Genomic DNA, 9574 nt, shown 5'->3' with positions numbered 1-9574 from the left:
TGCGAGGAGTGATCCTCCTCCGATGGTTAGCCGTCGCTTGAAGTTGTCCAGAGAAAGTTGAACTTCGTTAAGATCCTCGAGATTTTGAAACTGTAATCTATCATCTTCGGTGTCAATCTCTGATAAGTTTCCGTTTTGGAGAGGTTTGCTGTATATTGGGATGAGGTACTCTTTCTGGTGAGTTACGTCAGATTTTCCGTTGAATGTTAAGTTACGAATTTTGATGCTACAATTCGTGGTTTCAATTATTATAGCCTCTCTTACCATTCTGGAGTTTCCGCAGGAGTCCTTTATTTCTACGGTTTCGGTAGGGTCGATTAAAATGACTCCTTGAGTGATTTCCTTGACTGTTGTTGTTTGCTTTGTCTTCATCATTTTGCATGTGGGTGTTTGTTGTGTCAGTATGTTGTAAATGCAATCGTCCTCGATCAAGTTGCTGTTGTCGCAGATGTTGCATCTAGATTGTTGATAGTAGACTGTATTCCCGTGTTTTGCGACCAAATTGATATACGTGTCGATACGCGTATTGTTAACTCTCAGGGTGTGGAGTTCTAGGAGATCGAACGCTCTTGGGTCCAGGATTGGGGTTTTCACTAGTAGTGTTGCTTGGGTTTTGCTGATGCCAACGCTCGCTGAGGTATACTGAAATAGCTCATCCAAATAATAAAGATTCAAGTTTTGCCTCCTAAGTTTATCAAATAAAAACTGCTTTTCTTCTAAAGAGAGAATGTTTTTGTTTATAAGGCCCAATCTTGCAAATTCGATCTGTTCTTCGATATCTTCTAGTATGTGAATTATTTTATCAACGTTCCAAATGAGGTTGATGAATTCTAAATCCGCTTTCAAATCTTCTACCGTGTTATACTGTTTAGAAATCCTTGAGCTGATCATATTTAATGAATTCGAAATGTTATTAAGTTTGTTGGCGAAAAGTTCGTTGATACGGATTTGTTTCAGTTGGTTGGTTACAAGCTTATTTCCCTGCGTTTTTAGTATTCCTAAGCTACGGTGCAAGATCTCAAGGTCATTATTATCTGGGTTACCCGCGATGAATTTTATTGCTGTGCCTAATGCGTCTACTAGACCTCTTTTTGTTCTGTGTGGTATAAGGCTATAAAGTTTATCTTTAGCAATTTTGATTTTATCCCAAAGTGTTTGTTCTAGGTGTTCTATCGTCCTAAATGATGTGATAATATTCTCTATGTTTTGTAGATGGGTTTCCAAGGATGTGAGATTAATCGTATGCAGTGTCCGTTCGTATCCGATTTGGACTTTTACTGTTTGTAATTTAAATGCTACCAATCCATTGCTGTTTGGTATTTCTTTGTAGTTGGTGGCGATTACTGTTTTGATGATGATTAATCTGTAAGAAAGATGATTTGATTTATATGGCATTATTATTATTATTATTATTAATGTTTAGCGTTTTGTTTTATTTTTTTTACGCGGTTTTTGTGGATTTTTATATCATTGACATCTTTGAATGTCAGTTCGTTGTTTTGTTTAACTGATGTTAATTTATATGGGTTTTTATCTTTAGTTAAACGTTGTGAAATTTTTATGTACTTAGTGTCGCCGGTTTTGAATTCTATGGGTTTTTCGTTATCTTCGTTTTGTTTCTCGTATTTACTTTTTCTTTTGTTTAGTTCGACTTTTACTGCGGATTGAAGATTTTTCGATTTTTCCGCGATTTCCTCTACGTTTGTACATCCCGAATTATTGAATACTACATTTCGCGGTTGGTTTTTAATAGCGGAGTGAAAACTGTTGTTGTAAATGTCTACCGCGACGTTAACTTGATCCGAGATTGGTAAATCATTAAATTTTGCATTATTTGTCCGAAAAATTTCGATAAGTGTGGAATGGAATCGTTCCACGATACCGTTTGAATTTGAACTACTCGCGAAATGTATTTCGATTCCTAAGTCGTTGAGAAAACCGATGAAGTCTATCGATCTGAAAGCAGGTTCTTGGTCACTCACAATAGTTTGCGGTCTTCCGAATTGTCTAATGTGTTCGGTTATCGCTTTTTTGATGTCGACTATCGTTCTACTTTCCAAAAAGATTGCGTTTGCAAACTTCGAGAACGAGTCAACTATGGTAAGCCACTTTGAACCTTTTAAGAAGAAAATATCAATATGAACTCGATCGAACGGTTTGTTTCCAAAAGTGCTTTTTCTTATCAAATTTGGTGGCTTCCTGTTATATTTGGCTTTTTTGCAAATATCGCAGGAGTCAATGAAAATTTTGATTTTTCGTTCGAGTTGGGGAAAATAATGTTTTTGTATTATTTGATTTTTGTTTTCTTTGATCCCTCTGTGTCCGTAGTTATGCGTGTTTCTAACAATTTCGTCCTGTTCCTCGTCTACGCGTACATCATCTAGAAGGATTTCTGAAATGAAAACTTTATAGGATCGATTAGAAGAGAAGTGTTTCTTGTATACTTCTTGTACCAGTTGGATAAGCGATATGGGGACTCTAAGGCAATTTACGCCTCTTGGGTTTAGAGTACGTTTGAGATATTCGACGATTTCTTCCTCGGTGTAAAGATTTTTAGTTATTGTATGCCGGTGATATTTTGGAAATATTTGTTCGTATGCTGTTAGATCAATGTTCCCGATCTTGAAAATAATCTGAGTTCTAAAAGTATTTATCGGCTTTTCGGTACAAGGGATAAAATAGTCGTCGCTTGTATCTGCTGAGTGTACTGTCATACCATCGCTTTCGTCGTCTGATGCATCATCTTCATGTTCGGAGGGTTCAACGTCAAGTGATGATTGAGAATTTGCGTTAGCATCTAGTTCTCTTACTCGAGATAAAGCGTCGGCAACTACGTTTTGCTTTCCGGGTTTATAAATTAATTCGTAATCAAATTCTTCAAGTTTCAGTTTACCCCTGATGATACGGTGATTAGCGTTGGTAAAGGAAAAAGTCAATGGTTGATGATCTGTAAACATCTTGAATTTTCTTCCGTAGAGGTACGGTCTGAAATGATTCACCGCCCAAACAATCGCAAGAAATTCTTTCTCTGTCGCTGAGTACCTTTCCTCTGTTTTACTCAATGTCCGCGAAGCGTAAGCAATTGGCCTATCTTTGCCTACAGGGCCTTGGGATAATACTGCGCCGATAGCAAAATCGCTTGCGTCGGTTGTCAAGATGAACTCTTTGGTGAAATCAGGGTATATCAACACTGGATCGAGAGTCAAAAGTTGCTTGCATTTTTGAAAGCATGCTTCGGTTTCAGGTGTAATTTCGAAATCACAATCTTGTCTTAAAAGTTTTGTCAATGGTTTCACTATTTTGGCGAAATCTTTTATAAAGCGCCTATAGTAACCCAAAAGTCCTAAAAATTGACGAATTTCTTTTTCCGAACGAGGTGTTGGCCATTGTTGAATGATTTTAATTTTGTCATTGTTTGGTCGAACCCCTTCTTCCGAAACCGTATGTCCTAAGAACTGAGTTTCCTTTCTAAAAAACTCACATTTGTCAAGTTGTATTTTCAACCTAGCATCTCGAAGTCTTTTGAGAACCTGAGCTAAGTTGTACGCGTGTTCCTGAAGTGAGCTGGAATAAATTATAATATCGTCCATGTAGACGAAGCAACACACCCCAATCAAATCTCTTAGAATGCAATCCATGACTCTTTGAAAAGTAGCCGGTGCATTTTTTAAACCGAATGGCATACGCGTGAATTCATATTTGCCACCGTTTACTGAAAACGCCGTTTTTTCCATATCGTTTTCCTCCAATTGAATCTGGTGGAACCCAGAGACTAAATCAATGGTTGAAAAATATTTGGCTTTTCCCAATTTGTCTAAAATATCCGTGATTTCCGGGATAGGATATTTGTCGTTAATTGTTTTCTCATTTAGCTTTCGGTAATCGATAACTAAACGAAATTTTTTCTTTCCTGATGCGTCCGATTTCTTCGGAACTACCCACACAGGTGAAGTGTAGGGCGAAATCGACTCCTTTACAATTCCATCTGCTAGCATTTTCCGAATTTGTTCTTGTACTTCTCTTTCATACACATAAGGGTATTTGTATGACTTGCAATGAATCGGAATGTTGTCAACAGTTCGAATGTTATGTTTGATTTTATGTGTGAACGTAAGTTTGTCCGTTTCCACATATAAAACTTCCTTGTGTTCTTTGATCACTTTCTTGAGGGCACTTTTTTCTTCCTCGTTCATGTGTTCATCTCGAAATGCATAATTTGTGAGGTCGACGTGGTTCGGTAATTCGGCCAAGTCGAACGGGTCATCTTCCATATTTTGTTTTCGCTGACTAAGCGCATCAACTCTGTTGTATGAATCGTTTCCAATTTCAATCTCGTTGGAATTAATTTCTATCGGTGCATTCGCGTGGTTATGCACTGCTATGAAAGCTGTGTTGTTTGAACTTCTATATAGGCCTGGTAACATTGTAAAACGATCATATGGTTTTTCTTCACTTATGCAAAAATCGCCGTTTAGCTGTGTTCTGATTTTCACCATTTGAAATCCTTGCTCTGTTAGATTGATTTTATGGTTCTCCGGAAATTTTTTTAGCATATGAAATGTTTTCTTGCCAATTTTCAATGAATTTTTGCTGATATCAATTTTGGCGTTCAAGTCTCTTAGGGACTCGTAACCAATTAGCCCATCAAAAAACTTGTGGAATTTGAAAATGTAGAACTTTAACTTTTTATTGATTTGGAATGGGTCGAAAGAAGCTGATTTAGATATTGTATGGGTGCCACTGATGTTTGTAACCTTAATCCCTGTTTCCGTTTTGCAATTTTGGATATTAACATGTTCCGGAGAGATATAGTTTTTATTCGCTCCAGTGTCGATTAAAAACTTCATTTCCCCTTTCGTTGTATTTATCGAAACGTACGGAATAAAATTATTATCTTTTACCTTTTTATTGCCTCTGCCGCGCCCACCAGAAAATTTAGTTCATCATCGACGAGAACGTCGTCGTCGTCCGAATCTAGTATTGCATCATTCAGCTGCCCGCGGGTGTCATGTTCCCGTTCGTTCGCCTTAGTGCAACGGCATTCTGTTTCAGGGTCGTCGTTGTGGTTATTTACCTCCGTTCTAGACTTAGCGGTACGCATTGAGACGTCGTCGTCCGCGTTTGGTTTTGAATTTCTGAATTTGCCTGAGCCGCTAGGTTTGTTGGTATATGGAGGATTGAACTTGGTTTTCTCCATCTGGTTGTTTTTAATTTCTGGATATTTGCCAGCTGAAGGGCCTTTATCCATTCTTTGCCTAAAAGCGGCGTTGGAATGCTGTATTGAAATGTCTTGCGCTTCTTCTAGTGTTTTAGGCCTGTAACTTCTCACGTACATGGAGAGTTGTTCCCCGTTCAAGCCGTCTATATAACGCGTTAAAGTCATGAGACTGATCAATTTGTTAACAGCCTCAATGGATGATTTGTAATCCGTCATCTGAGCGGCGGATGTTTTAATCGCGGTATCGATTGATTTTAGTTTATGATAATATTCGTGTAGTGTTAATTTGCCTTGGCGGATGTAAAATAGACTTTGTATGTGTGAAGTTATATCTCTTTTGTCGCCAAATGAGTTCAGTAATATTTCTTTAATGTCCTCCCACTCTTTTGGGTTGCCGGAAGCTATCAAAACTTCTCTGGCGTCCCCGGTTATTTTTGATTTTATGACGCGGATGATTTGTTTCCATTTAGGGAAATCATCCTCGTATTCTAATAGGTCTTCCAAGGTTTGGTCGACATCCTCAACCCATGCGAGGGTTTCTTTCCTGTTTCCAGAAAAGGTCGGAATAATTTTGATTTGGTCAGGAATGCTGAAAGTTTCCGACCGTCTACTATTTAGAGAATTGATCGTGTCGATCAATGAATTTTGATTTTCGGTTAATTTCTTAACCTGGTATATTAGTTGCTCCTTGGTGATTTCACCTGAGACTTCACCGCTTGACTTGACGTCCGGGTTCATTTTTTAATTTAACTTTTTTTGTAATTAATTTCAGACGTTAAAATATTGCTTTTCCTAAGAGGTTTTAAAAGATATCCTCTCTTTTTAAAACTTTAGGTGTGGCGAATATTGACGACTTTAGTATTTAGACAAATGTAAAAACTTTGTCTGTTTGTGTGTGTGTGTGTTTTTTTTTTATTATTTTACCCTATTCCGAGGGTCACTTTTGTTCACTTTTTGTTCACTTTTATTCACTTGAGTGGAGAAAAAAGTTTTCTACTTACAGTAGGATATTCTGCATCCTCCTGGAGTTTAAGGTATCCTGTAGAATCCTGGGGGTTGGTTCGTCAAGTGGGTCCTTCTTCGTTCCTGATGCTCGCAACTCGGTGGTTTTCTTTCTCCGATGGTTTCCCGGGGCACCAGCTGTTCACTATGAACTTAACTCGGTTGGGTTTGATGCACTACGAATCACTTTTCGCGACACTACTTCCACTTTTTTTCCAGACTGCGCCAGCTTTGCGGGACTTCGCCGAGACTTATAAAAAAAACATTTATTCAAAAACACTAAACCTAGATTCTACAATTCACACTTAAAACTAAAGTCATTTCACTGTGCCCTAGCCTTTTTATCACTTCGTATACCTAGCGTCAGCGTTTGCCATCCGGTCCGTTGGTGCGTCGTCGGTCACGTTGTCTCCGTTTCGATTCTGCTGCGTTGACGATTGCGTATCGATCGGTGTCACTGCCGGTCGATCAGCCAAAATCCAACCTGTTGGTTGTTGCTAAGCGGTGCATGCCTATGATGATGAATGTGTGGCACCGCCTGGGTTGTACGATCGGTGCGGGTTGTTTATGTTGATGGACGAGGAGCGCCGCCTGGGTGTAAGGGGCGGTGCGGTAGCCTATGTTGGTGGAAGTGGGCGCCGTCCGGGTGTAACGTATATATATAAAATGAGTTAGAAGTCCCTTCGCAACAAAACTCACGAACGGCTGAACCGATCAGGATGACTCTTACACGGCTCGGTTCGTATTCGTGGTGGCTGTGTTTATATGTACAAAAAGTCACGAAAATCAGCTAGAAAAGTAACAAAATTGAAAAATTTTGATTTTTCATGAGCGGGGAAGGAAATTAACACGATCGAAATGAAATCAATCTAGAGTGCGGTGACGTTATGAGCTCAACAGTTGTCAAACCACCAAAGCTGGGCAAGACAACGTTTGCCGGGACAGCTAGTAGCTTATAAAATTTCCTTTCAAAAATATTTTTTTTGGGAATTTTTCCGGAGTACGAAAATAGTTTTTCCGACTTTTCCAACCGATTTTGTGGTAAACCATTTTTATTTTGTATTTTTTTTTTGAATTGCTGAGAAAATTTGCTTACGATTTCACAAAAAATCATTGTGTCTGCGATGCTTCGTTCTTGAGTTATGATTTTTCAAAGTAGGTGGTGTCTGTGGAAATTTTTTGGTTTCCACTGGAGTTTTTCGGAAAATTAGGCGACCCTGATTTTTTTTCAATTTTGTTTTTGTTCATATATATGTGAACCCTACCTGTGGAAAAAAAATTATTAAATTCTGAGAACCTTGGTACTAATTTGTACGATAATAAAAAATAAATGCCCATTCCTTACATGTAAAACAACGTTGCCATGCTATTCGGTTGTCAGTCAATAAATGTTACAGCATCAAGGAGCGATGTAGAATTCCGTAATACAAGTGATGAAATTAACGCTTACTTCGGCAGTAACTTTACACGTGAAACAGAATTTTATTCTATTCCACCGCTTGGCTTAACTCTAATGGATTCAGATTCACTGCTTGTAGTGAGTTGGAAGTATCTTCAGCAATTTTCTCTGTTGCTTCAAACGCTGTTGGCTTAGATGGCGTGTCTTTAAGATTTATTAAGATTATTTTGCCTTTTGTTGTTACGCCGATTACCCACTTTTTCAATTTATTTATTACTACAGCTAAGTTTCCTCGAGCGTGGAAAACTGCTAAGGTCTTGCCAATCCGTAAAAAGTCTTCTGGAAATAGTTTGGATAACCTTCGTCCAATAAGCAACCTATGTTCTCTTTCAAAAGCATTCGAAAAGATTTTGAAAGTTCAAATTCAAGATTATGTTAAACGGTATGATCTTCTGAGTCCTTACCAGTCTGGCTTTAGATCAGGACGGAGTACAACAACTGCTTTACTGAAAGTTCACGATGATATACATAAAACTATTGACAAGAAAGGTGTAGCATTCTTGCTTCTGATTGATTTTTCTAAAGCCTTCGACAGAGTACCATACGTTAAGCTCTTGAAAAAGCATTCAACACAGTTTAATTTTCACCGAAATGCCGTTGAATTAATAAAATCCTACTTGTACCTACGCATGCAAGTGGTGGAGGCAAATGGTAACCTGTCGGGACCAATCTCTATTTTATCAGGTGTACCTCAGGGGTCGGTTTTAGGCCCCCTGCTATTTTCCTTGTTCATAAACGATCTTCCAACTGTGTTGAAATCATGCTTAATACACATGTTCGCTGACGACGTACAGCTTTACTTTTGTACGACAAGGAATGATCTAGAAAACACAGCGCTGTTAACAAATTCGGACCTTGAACGTCTTCAACAATGGTCTGAGCATAATCTTCTACCCGAGAATTCTTCCAAAACAAAGGCTATGTTTATCTCTAGACTACAAGCACGTCCATGTTTGCCTGTTTTACTTATCAATGATGAAATTATTGAATACGTAGATCGAGCTACAAATCTAGGAGTTATTTTTCAAAGTAATCTTGAATGGAACCTTCAAGTTAATTCACAATGCGGGAAAATATATGCTGGCCTTCGCCACCTGAAACTCACTGCTTCAATGCTCCCGGTTACTACCAAGTTGATGTTGTTCAAGTCATTGCTATTGCCCCATTTCTCGTATGGTCTTGAATTGATTTTAAATGTTTCACTATTTAGCTATGATCGCCTTAGAGTTGCTCTGAATCAATGCGTACGCTGGATTTTTAATCTTAACAGATATGCAAGTGTAACACATTTACAGCGCCATCTTCTGGGCTGCTCTTTCTACAATTTTTTCAAAGTACGCTGCTATACTTCTTTGTTTAGAATAATTCATCATGGACCTGAATATCTTGCTGAAAAGCTGCAACCTTTTAGGAGCAACCGCGTAAGACATTACGTTCTTTTGCATCACAACTCGTCACACTATGGTAATACCTTTTTTGTGCGTGCCATCATTCTATGGAATCAACTTCCGAACGAAATTAAAGTTTTGCGATCTGCAGCAAGTTTTCGTCGTGAGTGTTTGAGCTGGCTCAATGAGGGGAACTGAAGTGAACGGGGCAACTAGGTAATCAACAAAGTAGTGTATAGTTTGAATTGTTTTTTTTTTGTAATAATAAAAATTGAACTTGATTATATGAAAGTGGTCGAACAACATTATACAACCGATTGTAGTAATTTTATAAGGGTAAACCCTTACGCTACAAGTATTTGGCATCAATAAATAAATAAATTAATTAATTAATTAATAACTTTTTCCACATGGCCTGAATCGCTTTGCGGTCTTCGGATGGTTGGTTCCTCGTAAAATTTACAACAGAAATGATGCATCGGTTTAGGTTTGGGGGTTGAGGGGCAA

This window comes from Aedes albopictus, chromosome 3, assembly GCF_035046485.1.
Source record: "Aedes albopictus strain Foshan chromosome 3, AalbF5, whole genome shotgun sequence".
Taxonomy (NCBI): domain Eukaryota; kingdom Metazoa; phylum Arthropoda; class Insecta; order Diptera; family Culicidae; genus Aedes; species Aedes albopictus.
Note: the sequence above shows the minus strand (reverse complement) of the source record.